We start from the raw sequence: 16,661 nt of genomic DNA, 5'->3' as shown, positions 1-16,661 counted from the left end.
TGTCGTCTGCAGATGACACTAGAATCTCTGTATCTTAGAATGTTTTTTACAGCAGCCTCACAAGAGTAAATTGCCCTTTTAAAATATTTTTCGGGATATGAAAGGCTGACAACTTGCAGATCAATCCCAACTACAAAGAGTTATTCCCATTTCCCACAACCTCGGGGCAGGGTGGGGGGAACCCTTTTTTGGTGAAGATGAAGATAACAGCAGGTTGTTCATATCACATCCCTTGGCAGCTGCTACTACCATGTGAAGGCCTAAATTCTAGAGTAATAAGTCAGTAGCCACTGGCTACCATGATGTGTGTGAGCAGCATTAAGTGTCCCTGCCATACATGTAGGGTAGAACAGCTTCAAGTTGAAAACCCAAGCACAGCACCGTGTTTTCTTTTGTCACCTTTTACATTTTATTTCAAGGGACACATGTAATTACTTGCTATTTCAAGCTCTGGAGACTACAGAGGGATGCCACTGTACAAACCAAGAGAATTATAGCTATTCACTGTATCTGTGCAGACAAATAAAAGAATGCATGTGAGAGAAATGCCTGGTGTACAGAACTCCATTCAGCCCTGAGTTACTATTTTTGCATTTGTCTCGTTTGGGCTTTTTTTTTTTTTAAATTCAGTTTCTTCAAACCCTGCCCTCTTCTACATGACCTTTTTGATCAATAGTCCTTTGTCGTGCTGCGAGGCCTTGGCAGCAGAGGACAGAATGACTACAGCGAATCCTTATCTAATGTTTACCTTTAAACTCTCTGGGTCTTGGCACAGGTTTGAGACATTTGTTTTGTTTAGGTTTTATAACTCCAAATTATGAGCATTGCTTGAGATCATGGTCTCCTCCAGAGATCCCGGAGTTCTCAGCTTGACGTTCCCCTCTGCTCCTGCAGTCACCCCCATCTCTAGCCCACAGAGAACTTGCACTTTTCTCCTTTGCCACCTCAGAAATCAGTGGATTACCTCAGCTCTTCTGATACATCTTTTGGCAAGTCGATGAAAGCCAGGTTGCCATTTTCATGTGGAAAACAGGCCTCTCCCTGTCTTTTTAAATGTAGAAGACATTTTTTGTGGGGAGGAGACTCGAAAAGTCTCTTTGTCAGATCCTGCAGTTGCATGTCATTTTAAAAACCAACTCCAACTGTTTCTTGTCACTATACTATCTTCTCACAGGACTTTCACTGACAAAAATTTGTAGCCGATTTTCAAATGGCAAATCAATATGGAGCTTTCTATTCTTCCTGCCCTTATGAAAGCCTCTTACCCTACATATAAAGATCTATCTTTGTTTCAGTCTAACAGTGTAACACTACATCCCTGGCAGCTCCTAGAATAAAACCATTAGACACATGGGACACCCCCCAGCAACTTTATCTCAACAAGTACTTCACTTAAGCAAACAGCCAAAAGCACGACTCATACCCCGGTGAGCGACAACCATTTGAAAACTCGAGGGCTGCTATAACTGACCATAGCAAGGGCAGAGGTATCAAAAATAAGCCTAGGACTACACTTGCAGATGCAAAACAAATTAATACTCCCATAGAGGGAACGCCAAATCTTCCAGGCTGCCTGAGCCTCTGCAGGAGGTTTGGCTGGTGTGGCAGCGCAAGGACAGCCTGGGGCCAGACACCGAGACTCTGGCCCTTGGAGTGAGGCATGTACGCGCTTTTAGAGAGCTGATGATAGTGGGAAATCCTTGGGCTGAGCACTTCTGTCACCAACCGGGTCTGTCTCTTTACAAACAGTAACTTGCTGTTTTGTCTGAAGTAAGTTTTCACTACATTTGAAGGTCCTCTTGCTGTACTTCAGAGCTGTAAAGTTAAGCTGAAGAAAGGTATTTTGTGTTGCTTTGGATTTGTTAGGTTTGTTGGGGTTTTTTTTAATTAGCACACATACAGTTAAAAAGCCCTCATGCAAAGTTAGAGCTAGTCATTAAAATTACATCTGAGCTCACTATGAAATTGATTTGGATCTTAAAAAAAAAAAAAATTAAGTGTAGTCAGTCTTGCCCTTTTCCCCTCCCTAACAGCAACTGATGAAAAGGTGCAAGTTACCAGCTAATGAAATGCTACATAAATGCTCTAAAATAAATCAAGAATTTATATCCAAGTAGATATAACCAAGTGAAACTCACTTTCAGCTTCACGATGTGCAATAACATACTGGTGACTGATCTATTACTTATGAAAAGCAAAAAAAATACAAGAAAAAGCCTTTTCACAGTTCAATAGAAAGTTACAATATTTGAGAAATGAATAAGAAGTCATGTAATGGCTTTGCAGCTTTTGAACTTTCACGTGTTTCAGATTTTTCTAATGCTTGTGCGGATTAAAGAGATTCACATCTCAATGGCTGGGGCACCTCGCATTTTTTCTGGATCAGGTTTAATGCTTTCCACACTGCACAAATTTCACTTTGTATGAACACACCCTGAATTTAAGGAATTTTTCATACTTAGGTGTGTGTTTTCCAGTATGTTTCTTTTTATGTTAACCCTGTCGAAGGGCACAGTGTCTGGATCATAAGAATGAGCAACTCCTTCAATTTCACATATCAATACACTGGGCCTTTTCGGCATGCTTTTCTCTCCAGACCCCAAAAATAAATTAAAAGGGGGGTAAAATTCAGGAGACAATAAAATATAAGACATCCGTATTTTTATTACTTCTGTGTATTATCTCAACCTGGACCCCAGAATAAAAAGGAGAAACATTTATTTCAGTAATGTGCAAAGTTCATGGTTTTAAAGCTGCAACTACACTCTTTTCATCTCTTTAAAAGGCACTTCAAAGCAGTGTTGTGGGACCCAAAGAAAGAGAAGAATCTGTGATGTCCATCCAGCTTGCAGAGAGAAAAACCTTTTCTACCCTTTGACGCAGGATTAAGGAGTGACAAAAAGCAATTTCATCCTTTCTAAAAAATGTGTGTGTGTGTGCTTGAATACGATCTATATTCTAGTGGCTATCAGGAAGGCGTGGGTACCATCTAGAAATAATCACAGACCACATAAAAGCCAGCATGTACGTTAAGTTCTTATGGCTCGATGACAAGGGGAACCTAATCTTTAAAAACGTTGGCATGCAAGAGGCATGACAACCCAAGACGTAAACCACTTGGGGTCTATGCAGAACTGAATCTAGTCGATGAACAGAGAGGTGGGAGGGTTTTTTCTGGTTGTAGACCCATGGAGTAAGATAGTTTCAGATGAAGCAAGCAAAGGGCGTGCGAGAGCAAAGATGAAGGTGACATTGCAAAGATGGAGCTTCTTTCGAACACCACTTGTAGCTATGCCCTATGTTCAGGGAAGTAAAATTGCATACATGCTCTGTGAATAAAGCATATTGTGGCAAAACTACCCCAAAAATACATTTCACTTCTATCACCAGTTTCTCATTCATATGGGAATTACTTGCCAACTTCTAAATTCTGACCATGCGACCAAAAGAGCAATATAAGTGTATAACAAAAATACACACTTTTCACCAAAAGAACAGCTTTTACATACAAAACCATAACCTTTACAAATAATAACAGAATTCTATTTCAAAAAAACGTATCTTTTCACTTTGGGAAATAACCAAGAATCTGCTTTTGTGAGACTTCTATGTTCCACAGGGACATTTATTACTGAACTTGCATTTATGACTATGCTCAGTTCTTTTCATTCAACCTAAACAACTGTAACCACCAAAATATTTTTTTTAAAAAAAGGTCACATTATGAAATTACTTTTCTTCAATAATCCATCAGTTCCTCATGAATTAATGTCAGATGATGTTATTTTCTCCTAAAGTTTTTCAGATCTGCCTGTATGTCAAAGTATGCTGGCATGATGTCTTAAAATACAAATATTTTCAGAAGAAATGGTATGTTCAGTGTCCTGATTGCTTATGTCCGTTTTTCAACCTACAATATAAAGTCTGGGGTAAAAAAAAATGTTTTGTAATACAAAATGTTTGGTAATACAAAACATTAAAGACCAGTGAATCCATGCTGAGTTCCTGTTGTGTACATCATACATGGGAGTGTTGAGCTGACTCATCAAGGGTGAAACAAAAGTCATAAAAATGTATTTATTAAAAAGATTTTTCTCCCTGAGAAAACAGTGGGTTTTGTTGTTTTTTTTCTATTTTGTTCTCCTCCCAATGTGATTTGCAGTGTTGCAAGCAAACGATTGCGGCAAGCCTAAAGTTTTAATGGAATTTATTGGGCTCCATCATTATGCAGCACTGGAGTACAGCCAAAACTTCACTGCCCTGCATTTCTTCTAACTTTCTCTGTAACAGAAATGACCAACCCATCTAGAATTCTTCAACTACAGAGCACTGCTGTTCCAAAATCCAGGCTGCCTTCCAGTTTATTTGCATGCTCCAGACTCCTATGAAAGTCAACACTAATACGAGGCAGCCAGGACTACCTAAGGCTATCAAGAAGTCAAAGTTTATGGGAGAGAGCTGGTTTAAAGAAAGGGTATTGCCCCTCCTTACAACCATCAACTGAAAACAGCGTCAGCTGGGCTGAGCAAAGAAGGCAACCAACTGTTGGCAGCACTTGAAACTTTGGAGAATCCCTTTGGAGAGTTGTGCAAGCAGGCGCTGTGCCCTGGTCAGCCCAGCTCTTCAACGGCTCCATCAGTGCCAGGCTTTCACTTGGTCTCGTAGCTCTGATTTCAGATGATCTACTGTTTGAAAACACACAACCAAGTTGATCTGCACGTGTCCTGCTTCTTAGGAACGTATCATAACACGAATACCTGGTTTGCGAAATCAAACATTGCCTGTCCGCCTGGGCTCCCTGGCCTGCCATTCACTTGCTGCTTCTGAAAATGAGATTACTGTCATAAAACAAGGGAAAACATTTTGGAGAGCAGTGCTTAATCTTCACATGTCATATTCAGCTAAACTCATATCACATGTGAACTGACACTACATATAGAGGCACCAGAGGAGACTATTTTTCATGTTTGCAAGTATCTCTTCACAACAACGGAAATATTGGGAATGGTGAATATAATGCCAAGAAATCAAAGTCCAATGTGAAGACAAGTGTGCTAGTCTCTGGATGTTAACAGAAAACACTTGATGGAAACAAGATCAACTGGCTGTGCCAGAGCAAATAGGGCAGTGAAGCACACTGGCATTTCTGCTCCTTTATAAAAAGGATGTATCCACAAAACTCACAAAGGGACATAATCTTACCAACCATTGGGGAAGTAGGGGGGATGGAAATGGAACTTGTGGTCTCATCTGCAAGTTGTAAACAACTGTAGGTTTGAGTTTCAAAGAAGTAATCTGAAGAGCTGCTGAAGATGATTTCACTAGGAATTTTAGCTCAGCTAAAATTGTGCATATGTGTGCCTGTGCACGCACATAGGAATTGTAGGTGAGTGCTATAATACATTGCCATTATTAGAGGTCATGAACAGGAGATTTAAACTAAGATTCATCAGCAATTTGTTTCAACCATAACCAAACCAAATATGCTGCACAATGCACCACCTCCTCCATTCTGCACGTTTTCTGAATGATACAAATCACATCACCAATTTCCTCTACTAACAGCCGTTTGAAACACCCCCAACCTTGAAATATCCAAAATATTTTGACCTCAGAAAAGCCTAATTACTGTGTCTGTATATAACAGAGAAAAACGTGGCAAACCTAGACACAAATGTGGCATACCAACCTCCAAATGAATAACTGCATTGAACATGAGTGCGAGTGCTGTTTGTGCAACACTAAAGTGTCAGAAAAAAAGAAAAAGAAATCCACCATTAACTTTGATGTTGATAACAGCATAAGTTGCTAGAGACCTAAAGAAGATTTGTTTTTAAAGATTATTGTGTTCTGCCTCCCTCTACATTTCTATGAGCCCTAGCTTTGTAGGTCAAGACACAAGCCATCTCATTACCTGCGTTTCTGCAGCCTGTTAGAAACCAGATTTTTCTTGGCATATTTGTTTTTTCACTTGTTGTTCCATTTCATCAAAACTAAAGGCATTTTATGATGAAAGCAGAAGAATATGGAAAAACATAACTAACCGCAACTCAACCTTATCTGCTCTATAGTGAAGTGATATTTCCCTACATTTTCTCATACTCAAGAGGAAATTTATAGTATATTGCTCAAAAAAAAAAAAAAAAAAAAAAGCTTTCAAAGCATTTTCAGAGGAACAGAGGAAAAAAAAAAAGTAGAAATAGAAACACCACTCTTTGGAGCAAGAGCAAAAAAAAAAAGGACACATTCAGGGGAAAATACCAGAGATGAAAGCCTGGCCCCACTGAATTCCAGGATAAAACAGCCATTGGTTTCAACAGGGTCATGATCTCTGTCAAGATCTGAGTCTGGATTCACTTTTGAAGTAGGTGTGGCCTAAGAGCAGGAGGGAAGAATTAACGATAATATAAAATATATCTCTCCCTCTTAAACAGCCCATCATACATTTCATTTTACATTGGTATCGACTACAAAAAGGGCACAAGTAGTTATGAAACCCATCTATCTAGGTACACCCTACTTTTCATCACACTATCCTTTTTACTATTTTTTTATTACACAGAATCATGATTTTTTTGTTGTCGGTGGTGCTGAATGTGGTAATAGCATTAATGCCATGGTTATGCTATGCACCAAAATTGCATGAATTTTACAACAAACCACTTTCATCATACACAAACCAGCATCATACATCTGGAGGCACAGTGTTTCATACTACGCTGAGACAACTGTGATTACGTACTCTATGTTTCAGTGTTGTATTTTCTGTAAGTTATGCTTGTGTCGTGGATACATTCACACACACTACATGTATACAGCATTTCTGAGTGTATAGGCACACACATCCCTGGATGCAGGAAAAGCATGAATGTGGGAGCCACAATAAACGCTGCTCCTGGCTGATGGCAGTATGTTACAGAATTTGTTTCCATGTTAATGGGCCACAGAAAAAAAATCTTGTAAGTATTATTTTAATTTGTAAAACATTTGTATTCCCTACTGTATTGCAATAAAAGGAATGTGCCAAATGCCAGTCTTTTAAGAAATATAATACAATTCCTTGTACTTCTGGTTTGAAATCAGAACCAAAACACATTTGCTGCAGAAAAACTGATCTTTATGGCCCTGGCAGGAGGTGAAGGCTGGGAGTCAACTCACTCCTGGTGGCTGTAATCCCTTCGTGGGAATCTAGATATGTTGCTCTATATCCTGTGTCCTCTGATCATTTTCAGAAAAAACAGAAAGTAGCAATGACATCACAAAAGGCGCAACAAATCCATGATCAGCCAAGACTTCGAGGTCAGGAATACACTGAGCAGCACAGCCATCTCACAGCTGCAAATGGAGGCAGGATTCTGGGTCTTTTGCTGGAAAATTATTGCCTGCATATGCTACCAGTAAATCAGCACTTGCTAAGCCACCCTAGAGCATGAAACTCAGCATAATAGATCTTTCATAGCTCACAGGAGAGGTCATGGTACAAGAATGTTGAACAATACAACACAATCTTTTGTAGGTAAGCAACTTCAAGGTAGGAGGTGTAAGTTGTTGCAACAATAGAAACCTCAGAGGAGATCATCAGAAAATGATTAACATGTTTTTTCAAAGGAATGTGCACAATTGACAATATTTTCAACACAGACATATATTTTGAACTCCTCTGGCATCCTGTTTCTTATGCTTTATACACGCACACAGAGCTCAGATTTTGGTTTTGTTTCATTAACTCCATATTTCTGCTACTTATAATTACCCAAAGCATTATGATCAGATTATTCACGCATTCATGTATTTAGAATAATTCCCATTAGAGCGACTTTCATAAAAGTAACCTAATGTTGAATACAATTGCTGGTGCACTGCATTTTTTATATTTAATATATCACTTGATGGTTTGTTAAACTGTCTGATTTGATGTTTGTTATAAACGTTCACTGCACTGAAAGCCCAAACAAACACCAAGGAGACAACTCTCTTCCACAGAGTATATGTTTTATGTTGATTGTTGCTTTTCTTTGGACTCCCTCTTTCTTAGCAGGAATATACCAAAATCAGACGACACTCAAATAATTTTTCTAGAAAATAGGTTTCTGCTGAAATTCATATTGCACACACGTTTTGATTTGCTGAAGTCCACATCAACCAATATCCCAGGTGAACTGGGTGAAACCACAACTGGCTACAACCAACGAGAGTGAGAACCTCAACAGCCAATTGCACACAAAGGCTGGCTGTTGCCTAGCATCCCGAAAGCAAAGTTGGCTTTTCCTCCTGTAAGGAACTGCGTTCCATGCCAGTACTTCCCTTCTGTTAGCAAAGAGGCTGCCCGCCTGGGTACGAGCCACCGAGGAGGCACTGGGATGGGCTGAAACTGGCCATCCCCCAGCCCTTTTCTCTGATCACTTGCACTGGTTCATCACGGGGAAAGCAACTGGGGAGAAGCTCAACAGACAACACGACATGGAGAGAAGTTTGGAAGACTGATGTGAAAACCACAGCCTTCCTGGGTGGGAAGCCATCGCCTCTGACAGCATCCCACAGGGATGCATTCAAACGCATGTCTCCATTTCCAGTTGCTGCCTCCTCACATCTTCCCGAGAAGCTCCTGGGGTTAAGGCAGGGGAGCTCTGCACCCAGGGAGGCTGCTGGCCATCCAGACAGACGTGCAGGCTGCTCACACCCCTCTGAAAGGTATCTCATTCATCCAAGTATTACAAATGAAACTATTTCAGACACAAATGAGCTGACTACTTTTCAGCACCGAGTCACATTTTTTTATTTTGCAGTTCTGAAGACTTTTGGGCCCCTCTCCCCCATCGCCAACTGCCTCTCACTTTGAAAATTCCCAGTTCTTCAAACTGTGACATCATAATGCATCGCCATGAAAAATTAATTTAAAATTATAAGCACTAAAATGTAACTTCTTTGTATGGTAAAGGATCACACAGAGGGGAACTGCGGTTTAAACAAAGATCTTCTATAATTAGTGATAATAACAAAGGAAATATTCATAATTACATCAAAGGATTCTTCACTGAGTATTGTTTTTATTTGCTTCCTGAGGGAGCTTAGAGTTCTCTGAAAAGATAACACTATTTTAGGCAGATGTAGATAAATAAAAAAGGGCCATCTAGAGAATCCAACTTCAAACCCAAGCCTGAAAAAATACTCCAAAATCCAGAAGAGGTTCTCCAGTTGATCTGATTACAGGCCAGGCATCAGTCCTCTGCTAGGTATGCAGTGCTGATACATCTGCAGGATGTAAACGCCTTTTCAGATGAACATGACACACAACACTGCAGCATGCCCTGGGCGTCTGTCTCTGCATATAGGAGACATAGTCCGGAGATTAATTTCATCCACCAACATAAACACAGGACTAATTTTGTGAAGTACAGATAGCTAAAAATAGCCAAGAGTAATGTTATGCAATAAAACCTGGTATATGTTTCCCCTTTCCAGACGAGGGAATCCGACATAGCTTCAAATAGAAAGAGGCGGCAGTGTGACCAGAACACAAAATATATCCATTTCATTGCCTTCCAAAGAGACAGCATTTGAATCTCCCATACATTAAAGATGCATTCCCACTGTCATATCATTTCAATGGCTTAAATACTAAATGATGATCAAAAATTCACAACACTTCTGCCCTCCCCTGGAAAAAAAAATAGGTCAAAAATAAATGGAAACAAACTGTCTTCTGCTCCTTTTTATGCATTTCGGGGCGGGGGGGGGAGGAAGAGGGAGATAAATCTGCATAATACTGAACCGAATCTCTTTAATTCCAGTCAGCTTTTATCATTCAATCACAGAGCCTGTATGTGGAAAAATTCATGCTAATTCCCCCTAGCAACAGCCGCAGCCTATCACAGGGAGCCCTGCACCAGGCAGCTGCCAGCCAGCAAGAATAACTCTAAGTAGGTCAGGCCTGCATTTCTAAAAATGCCACGGTCTAGTAACCCCACTGTCCCGTCTGTCTGCCCTGCCCCATAATAACCTCGATTGCTCGGTGACACAATGACATACTACCCTGTTAGAGCGCAATCAAATCACGCTGCATTATTCTGCTGCGAGCATCGCTGCTGGATGAAGGACCCGTCGAGGGGCAGCATTAATCAGGCAGCCATTCATGTCCACTAGCACTTCACTCTGGAGATGGGGCCTGCATTAATGACCAGCTGTTTGAACTAACACAAACAAAATGATGTCTTCCACCCTGTTGGCTGCGCAGAATACGCTATTCTAATCAGGCAGGTTATGCTCATTGACTAAACCTAAGATGTAAATTAAACAGCCCCAGACAATGCCAGCTTTTGTAACCTTCTATTAATTAAAGTAAGTATATTTAAATTATACTACGCACAATTCAAAGAGCTATTGGTTTAATATACAGAGTCATCTCCTCCTACAAATTTGTGTTCACAGTCCAAAAAAACCCAAAAAACCCCACCCCACTGTTTGCATAATACAATCTACCTATCCTGGTAAATTAAAGAGCGACATAAACAGAGCTGAACCGCAACCGACTTCTACTGGGAGCAGGGAACCACGCCAGGCTTCTAGAAATTGGGCAGCGTGAGCACCGCCAGACACGCACACGGAATATTGTGGAGGGGTACCGATAAAAGCCCTGTAAACATCTTCCAGTCACAACGTGGAGAAGGGCCAGTCAGAGCAGATTAAGCACCCCCTGCAATCTCACTGCTTAAACACTGCCGAGTTGCCTGCACAGACCTAAAAATAATTGCAGAGGTCAGAAAGCTCCTGGCAGGGTCTGGGCATGTGCCTTTAAGAGCACGTAGCTGTGCATCCCTCTTCCCCGTGCAGCCCTGGGGACTTGTGCGTGGCTGCAAGATGCTGCGCAAAGCCCTTTCCCTTCCCCCCTCGCTCTTAACCAGAGAAGCCTTAATATAACCATGCCAGACCCCTGCCAGTCTTCTCCGGGGTGGTATTTCAGTATCAAATCTGTAATGCCAGAACAGAATTTCGGCAGGCTTGCTTTGTGTTTAATTACACCCTTCCTTTTAAACACCTCCGTGCGGCTCGCGGGTCTCTCCTTTCAGAGCATGCCTCCGTGTCGCGCAGCTGCCTGCACAGGACGGAGCTGGGAAAGACAATTTCTAGAATAGATGGTTCATCTGCATTCTTTTCTGAAGGATTCACACTTTCACTTGGTGAACGCGTGCCTTCTGACAAACTGATAATTCAGTCTTCACTGCTGCAGAATTCAGCAAGCCTCGTACATGTAATCCATCCACATCTGATTTAGGAACACAGCAGATTCATTAATCCATTTTGCTCTTTCTTGTTTGAACCAGGCTTGATAACCAGGTTATGACTGTCTTCCTTTGCTTTGTGGCACACATCACATAGCTATTCTTGGAGAGATACAGTCACTGACGTAACCGTGGACTCCTGATTACAAGCTGCTGACATTTTTCTCGTCTCTGCAGCTTTGAAGCTGTGAGTTAAGAGTCTCTATTCCTCCTCCTTGCTCGCTTTAAACTGCCTGACTTAGAAGCACACCCCAGTTTCAGAAAGCTATAGGAGTGGCATAAACTCCTTTGCAGAGCCTGCTTTATTGCCAAGGTTAGTTTTCTTTAAGCAAACAGAAAACTACAGTTTGAGAGTAATAAGACTCCTTTGCCCCCAGCACAAGAATGTTATCCAACAGCTGGCTAAATATAATCCAACACACAGGGCTGCCTTTGTAGGCTGGATAACAAATAGTGGAAGGGCCAGACAGGAATCTTGCGGGGTAGCTCACCATGACTATTGGGAAATCCCCTCGTACACATTTTAGGATGACATTATGCTCTACGGATTTGTATAAAAGGAAAAAAAAAAAGGAGGAAAAAAACCCCCCTCTTTCTCAGTAGGCAGCTGCTAGAAGCTATGCCAAGCCCCGCTAGCTGAGTGCAGCCCTTGTTTCCCCTATTTCTGCATTGTTCAGGCATGGCCAAGCCGAGCTGCCTACCGAACTAAATATGCCTGTACTGTAACAAGTCTACCTGCTCTAAAAACATAGTCTCCCCCCATGCATGTTCAGCAATAAAAAAAATACACCCAGGTACATTTCAGAGAAATCTATTGCCAAATGCAAGCATTGGCTTTTTTCAATAGATGAATCTATTTTAATTGGAGCCTGATTTTGAAATTTAGAAGAAGAAAAAAAGATGTAAATATAATGCTGAATATAAATGCTCAGTTGAGCATTTAGCCATCTGATGACTGTGGTAGTCAGCTGGTCTAGAAGTCATCTGGGATGCATTTATTTTGATTAGATTGATCACATTTCTATTTACAGTATAGAATTTTTCACCATACTGAATACAGCTGTGTTTATAAAGATTTTAAGATGGAGAAAACGAAACCCCCACAGTTTCTCTTAGCACAGTACAGAAGATTCAGTGCTTCAAGGTGTCAAGCGGAAAGGATCTGCTTTTACATTTCTTAAAAGAATTCTGCCTACATCTGTTTTCGCAAAGTGCCGCCTCAGTCAGGAAATGGGTGTAGAGCTATAGCTGAAAATACAAGCTGCAATCAAGTCTGACCCAGCAAAGTGACAAACTTCCTCTGTAAATTGGTTAGAAATGTCTTTCTCTCGTGTCTATACATGCTCACACACCCACAAAAGCACATACATACATAGACACACACACACAGAGTGCATGGCTGCTGTTTTCCCTGGGGATACCACTGCAGCCACCTCGCTCATCAATTCCCTCCCTGACAGCAGCAGGAGTGTTCGAGCTACAATTTACAGTCCCTCCATCCATACGTTGCTCTGTTAATCACGCCATCCTCTCTGCAATGAGAATGCACCAAATCAGACAAACAGCACGTAGCATTTCTTCTTCCTTTGCATTCGCTCGCTCTCTCCTTCTCCCACGGCTTTGCCTTAACAGGCAGACACAACTGATACCTTATTTATCCATCTCCAGCACAACGCTGAGGTGAAACCAGACTGCAGCACTGTGGCTTCCCCATGTTAATCCTCTGGAGCAGCAGAGGCTGGATTCTTGCTGCTGATGCCCTTGTCGAGCACTGGATTACTTTACATAATATTTCTTTAAGCTTTCACCCACCCCATCCTAGATTAACACCCTTCCTTTCTCCTCCCTCCCCTCCAAAAGAAAACCCCAAAATCATCACGCATCACAACCCTTTGCTTCCAGAACCAACAGAAAAAACGCGGCTCCATCGCTCTTCTTCCTTAGCAATGTGCAGACGAGTGAGTTTCGAGTCAGCCAAGCCAGGGTGAAGCACAGGCAGCGAGACTGCAGCAGCCCCAGCAGCAGCAGAAACAGCAGCAGCCGCCCAGGTAAATGTGCGGAAAAGCAGGCTGTGTCGAGAGCGGTGCAGCGTCGTAGCTGTAAGGAAAGACAATCTCGCTTCTTCCGAACAGTGCAGCTTTATGCCTGCAGGAACGGAGAAAAGGGAAGACCCAGAATTAAAAACAAAAGCCAAAACAGTTAAGAAGAAATAATAACTATAATAAATTATTGTGACTTTATTTTTCTGGGCTTTTGGGGGTTTTTGGGGGGGGTGTCTCTTCCCACCCCCCCCCACCCCCAAGTCTCCTGTGTTGCTGGATGCTACTGTCCAAGAGTGCGGAGTCACAAAGGCTCACTCTCCAAAGCGCAGCGAGACCAGCATCACATGAGAAACCACATGACGCACCCAAATCGGATGCTGATGCGGTCCACTGTGTCACTCAGGGAGGAAAAAATCTCGACCGAAACATGCCCCTCTCTAGTGGTTAGAAAGAATTTCCCTTTTGAAAAAAAACAAAAAAGGCCAAAAAATAAATATCTGCCTATCTATCTGTCTTCAACACCAACGCTTCAGGAGGCAGGAGAATGCTGTTCCACAGACACTAGCTGGATGGCAGCAATATTATTTCCAGGCTACGTTATTCAAAGCTGATTCCACTTAAGTGAATTCCTGAAAAGCATACTCCATGTCTTCATAACATGAACAGGCTCAGAAAACCAACTCCATTATCGTTCCCTGCAATCTGTATCCAAACCTGTGTTCTGAATAATTTATTTGAGACTAATAAGCCGTTTGCCAAGACCACTCCTTTTCCCACTCAGCCCCACAGTCATGAGAGACTACAGTGAGAAACAGAGGGGCATTCACCGTTTTTATAACCGGTAATTTTAGTAAATTCACTGTCCCACAAAATAATCAGGAAAAAATTAGCAGAAGGGTTTTTTTCCTCTTGTATGGACATGACAGGGCTCTCTGTTTTGTGGATGGTGGCAATGTTTTCCTGACACTGCCGACTCAAAATCTTTCAATCCAAGTCAAGAAGCAAACACTCTTGCCTGCCAATTCCTGCAGAGGTGTTGTGCCACACTGGTTAACGCAGAAACATCTGGACACCCCTGGCAGTCCCTGAATAAGAGCGCGCAGCGCCGCAATGCCATTCACCGTCAGGGCACCAAGCAGTTAACGTCCTTGGCTGCTTTACCATCTTGCCTATAGGAGCATGGAACCGAGGGACTGGTTTGCTTGAGAAACAAAAGCAAAAAAGCTGACCTTGATGATCGATGGAATTGCTGCTGCATAAAGTTATCATCCAACAAACAGTTAGCAGTTTGTAGCTTGTTTCACTCCTAACATTTGTTCAAGTGACAGAGCAGGTGGCACAGAGTCCTCCATCCCCTTTGTTTGCGAAAGCCGGGCACCACCTTGCAACGCTGCACTCCCTGGCTCTTTACACTGAAACAGTACACGGTGTCGGGGAAGTGTAAGAAGATAGCTGCCGTGAATCTGCACAGCTGTTTTGCACAGGATCCCATTGCAAGCTCCGAAGTTATATGATGGAGATCAAGCACAGAATTCCCCAGAAGAGCGAGAGATGCCTAGCACTCACAGAGGGAAGCGCAATCGGAGCAAAACCCGAGTGCTCTTTCATGCTGATTTCAACCTTCCCAACTGTTCACACAATAGCAGATTGCAAAAATTTGCACAAGGCAGTTGTAGCGTGTTCTTATTGGTTCCTATCAGAAAGGGGGTTTGCAATGGGCTGCACCTAGGAGTTGCCTAAATTCCACGTAAAATCCAGTTGTAGCATTCACCCTCAGCGTGCAGCTAGTGTTCAGGAGAGCCGCAGGACTGCATGTACAGAAATCACAAGATTACTACAGTCATGCAAGGGCATTTTCACCTGTGGGGTTAACAATTTCAGCATTGGCAAGTCTTTGCTGGAAAATGATATTGGTACACCCAAACTCAGACTGTAGCTAATGGATGTAATACTGTTTTTTCAGGTGCGGTGTCAGTTAATACAGAAAATAAAGGCTTTGGATGACTTTTTCTCAGTCCAAATGATAAACATTACTGAGGCAGGGACACAGTGCAGCAAAATAAGTACCTTCAGGGCTTTAGATTACAAGATAAGAGGAGCTGTCCTGGTGACCACTCTCATTGTTCTTAACCTATAACAATTATAGTAGCATGTCTCAGAATGGCTTCTCATCCGTTCTCATTAGTTTCTAAGACAGAGCTGCAGTTCTTGACTCTGCGAGCTGATGATCTTTCCCACTTGATACCAGCAGCTCATTTATCTGTTCTGACTTAGAATCACAGATATGTTGGTTAGAAGGGTCCTCCAGAGGTCACCTAGTGAACCTCCCCCCACCCCCGGCTATCATCGACATTACATTAGGTGAACTGTGATTTCATCCTGAAAACCCTGAGAGATGGAGATTCCACAACCTCACTAGGTAACCTCTTCCAGTGTTGCACCTCCCTCCCTGGGGAAATAAATGTGCAGGAAATAAATGTTCTTTCTCTATTTCTTACATACACAGACTTCACTGCACTGCCAGTGGGAAATACTGAATTGCATACATTTTCCTAGATCTAACACTAAAACCTAAGAGAAGTGAAGGAGTCAAGGAATGAAGAGACTTTTCTTTTCTTACTCATTCAACCAAGTTCAGTTCAAATCAGTAGCACCTCCAAACTGCCACCATCTGATGATCATTTTGATATCTAGATGCTTCCAGTTCAACTATTAACTAAACCACTAAAACCCCAGTGAAGACCCTGATTCCAGTGTTCTGCCATGTGTTACCCATGAGAAACAGGAAAAAAACCCCAAACCTGAACTACTCTCAGGAGTCAGAACTATGGCTGAACCAACATGGTACCTGGAGGATGCTGGTTTATTCAGAAAACACAACACAGGACACATTTTTCAGACAGACCTGGAAAGGAGCCCCACAGTATTTATAAATTTATCCACTAGCTTGTGAAAAACCTTCCGTGCGGGTATATGGTGTATGTACCTCTAAGTATGACCCAGAGATACACAGTTATGTTAGATGCAAATGAAGGGGCAAGGAGGGGAAGAGACAAGAATTACAAAGAGAAAGACCAGTCATCATTTCTTCAGAAATGTGACTTAGATGCAGAAAAGGTCCTTGTGAGAGGCAGCCCTATGCACATAGAGATTAAAAATCTAATTCTTACACTGACATCCCTTCAGATAACCTCTCCATTAAATTCTTTGATCACAGCATGGGTACCTAACTCTTTCTTCCCTCTCCAAATCTCTAACATGGGTATTTTGCTCTGTTAGATACTGTTAACTCTCAAAGTAATTCACTGGCAGACTGTAAAATTACCTGTCTAAAATGAAT

At 41.9% G+C, this 16,661-nt stretch overlaps 1 long non-coding RNA gene across 6 annotated transcripts in view; it reads right to left on the bottom strand.

Annotated features, from left to right (window-relative positions):
• The window catches only part of LOC142600477 (uncharacterized), a 288,877-nt gene that overhangs the window by 15,015 nt on the left and 257,201 nt on the right, over positions 1-16,661 (bottom strand). For 5 of the 6 annotated variants that reach the window (XR_012833980.1, XR_012833975.1, XR_012833976.1 and 2 more), the window contains one exon: positions 8,957-13,424. The exons of the other annotated variant lie outside the window; for it this stretch is intronic. This is a non-coding gene — a long non-coding RNA (uncharacterized LOC142600477). Of the gene's footprint in view, positions 1-8,956; positions 13,425-16,661 lie in introns of those variants that run through there. 6 annotated transcript variants of the gene reach the window in all.

This window comes from Balearica regulorum, chromosome 2 (genome assembly GCF_011004875.1).
Source record: "Balearica regulorum gibbericeps isolate bBalReg1 chromosome 2, bBalReg1.pri, whole genome shotgun sequence".
Lineage (NCBI taxonomy): Eukaryota > Metazoa > Chordata > Aves > Gruiformes > Gruidae > Balearica > Balearica regulorum.
The sequence above is the reverse complement of the archived record's forward strand: the minus strand, read 5'-3'. Positions and strand labels throughout refer to the sequence as shown.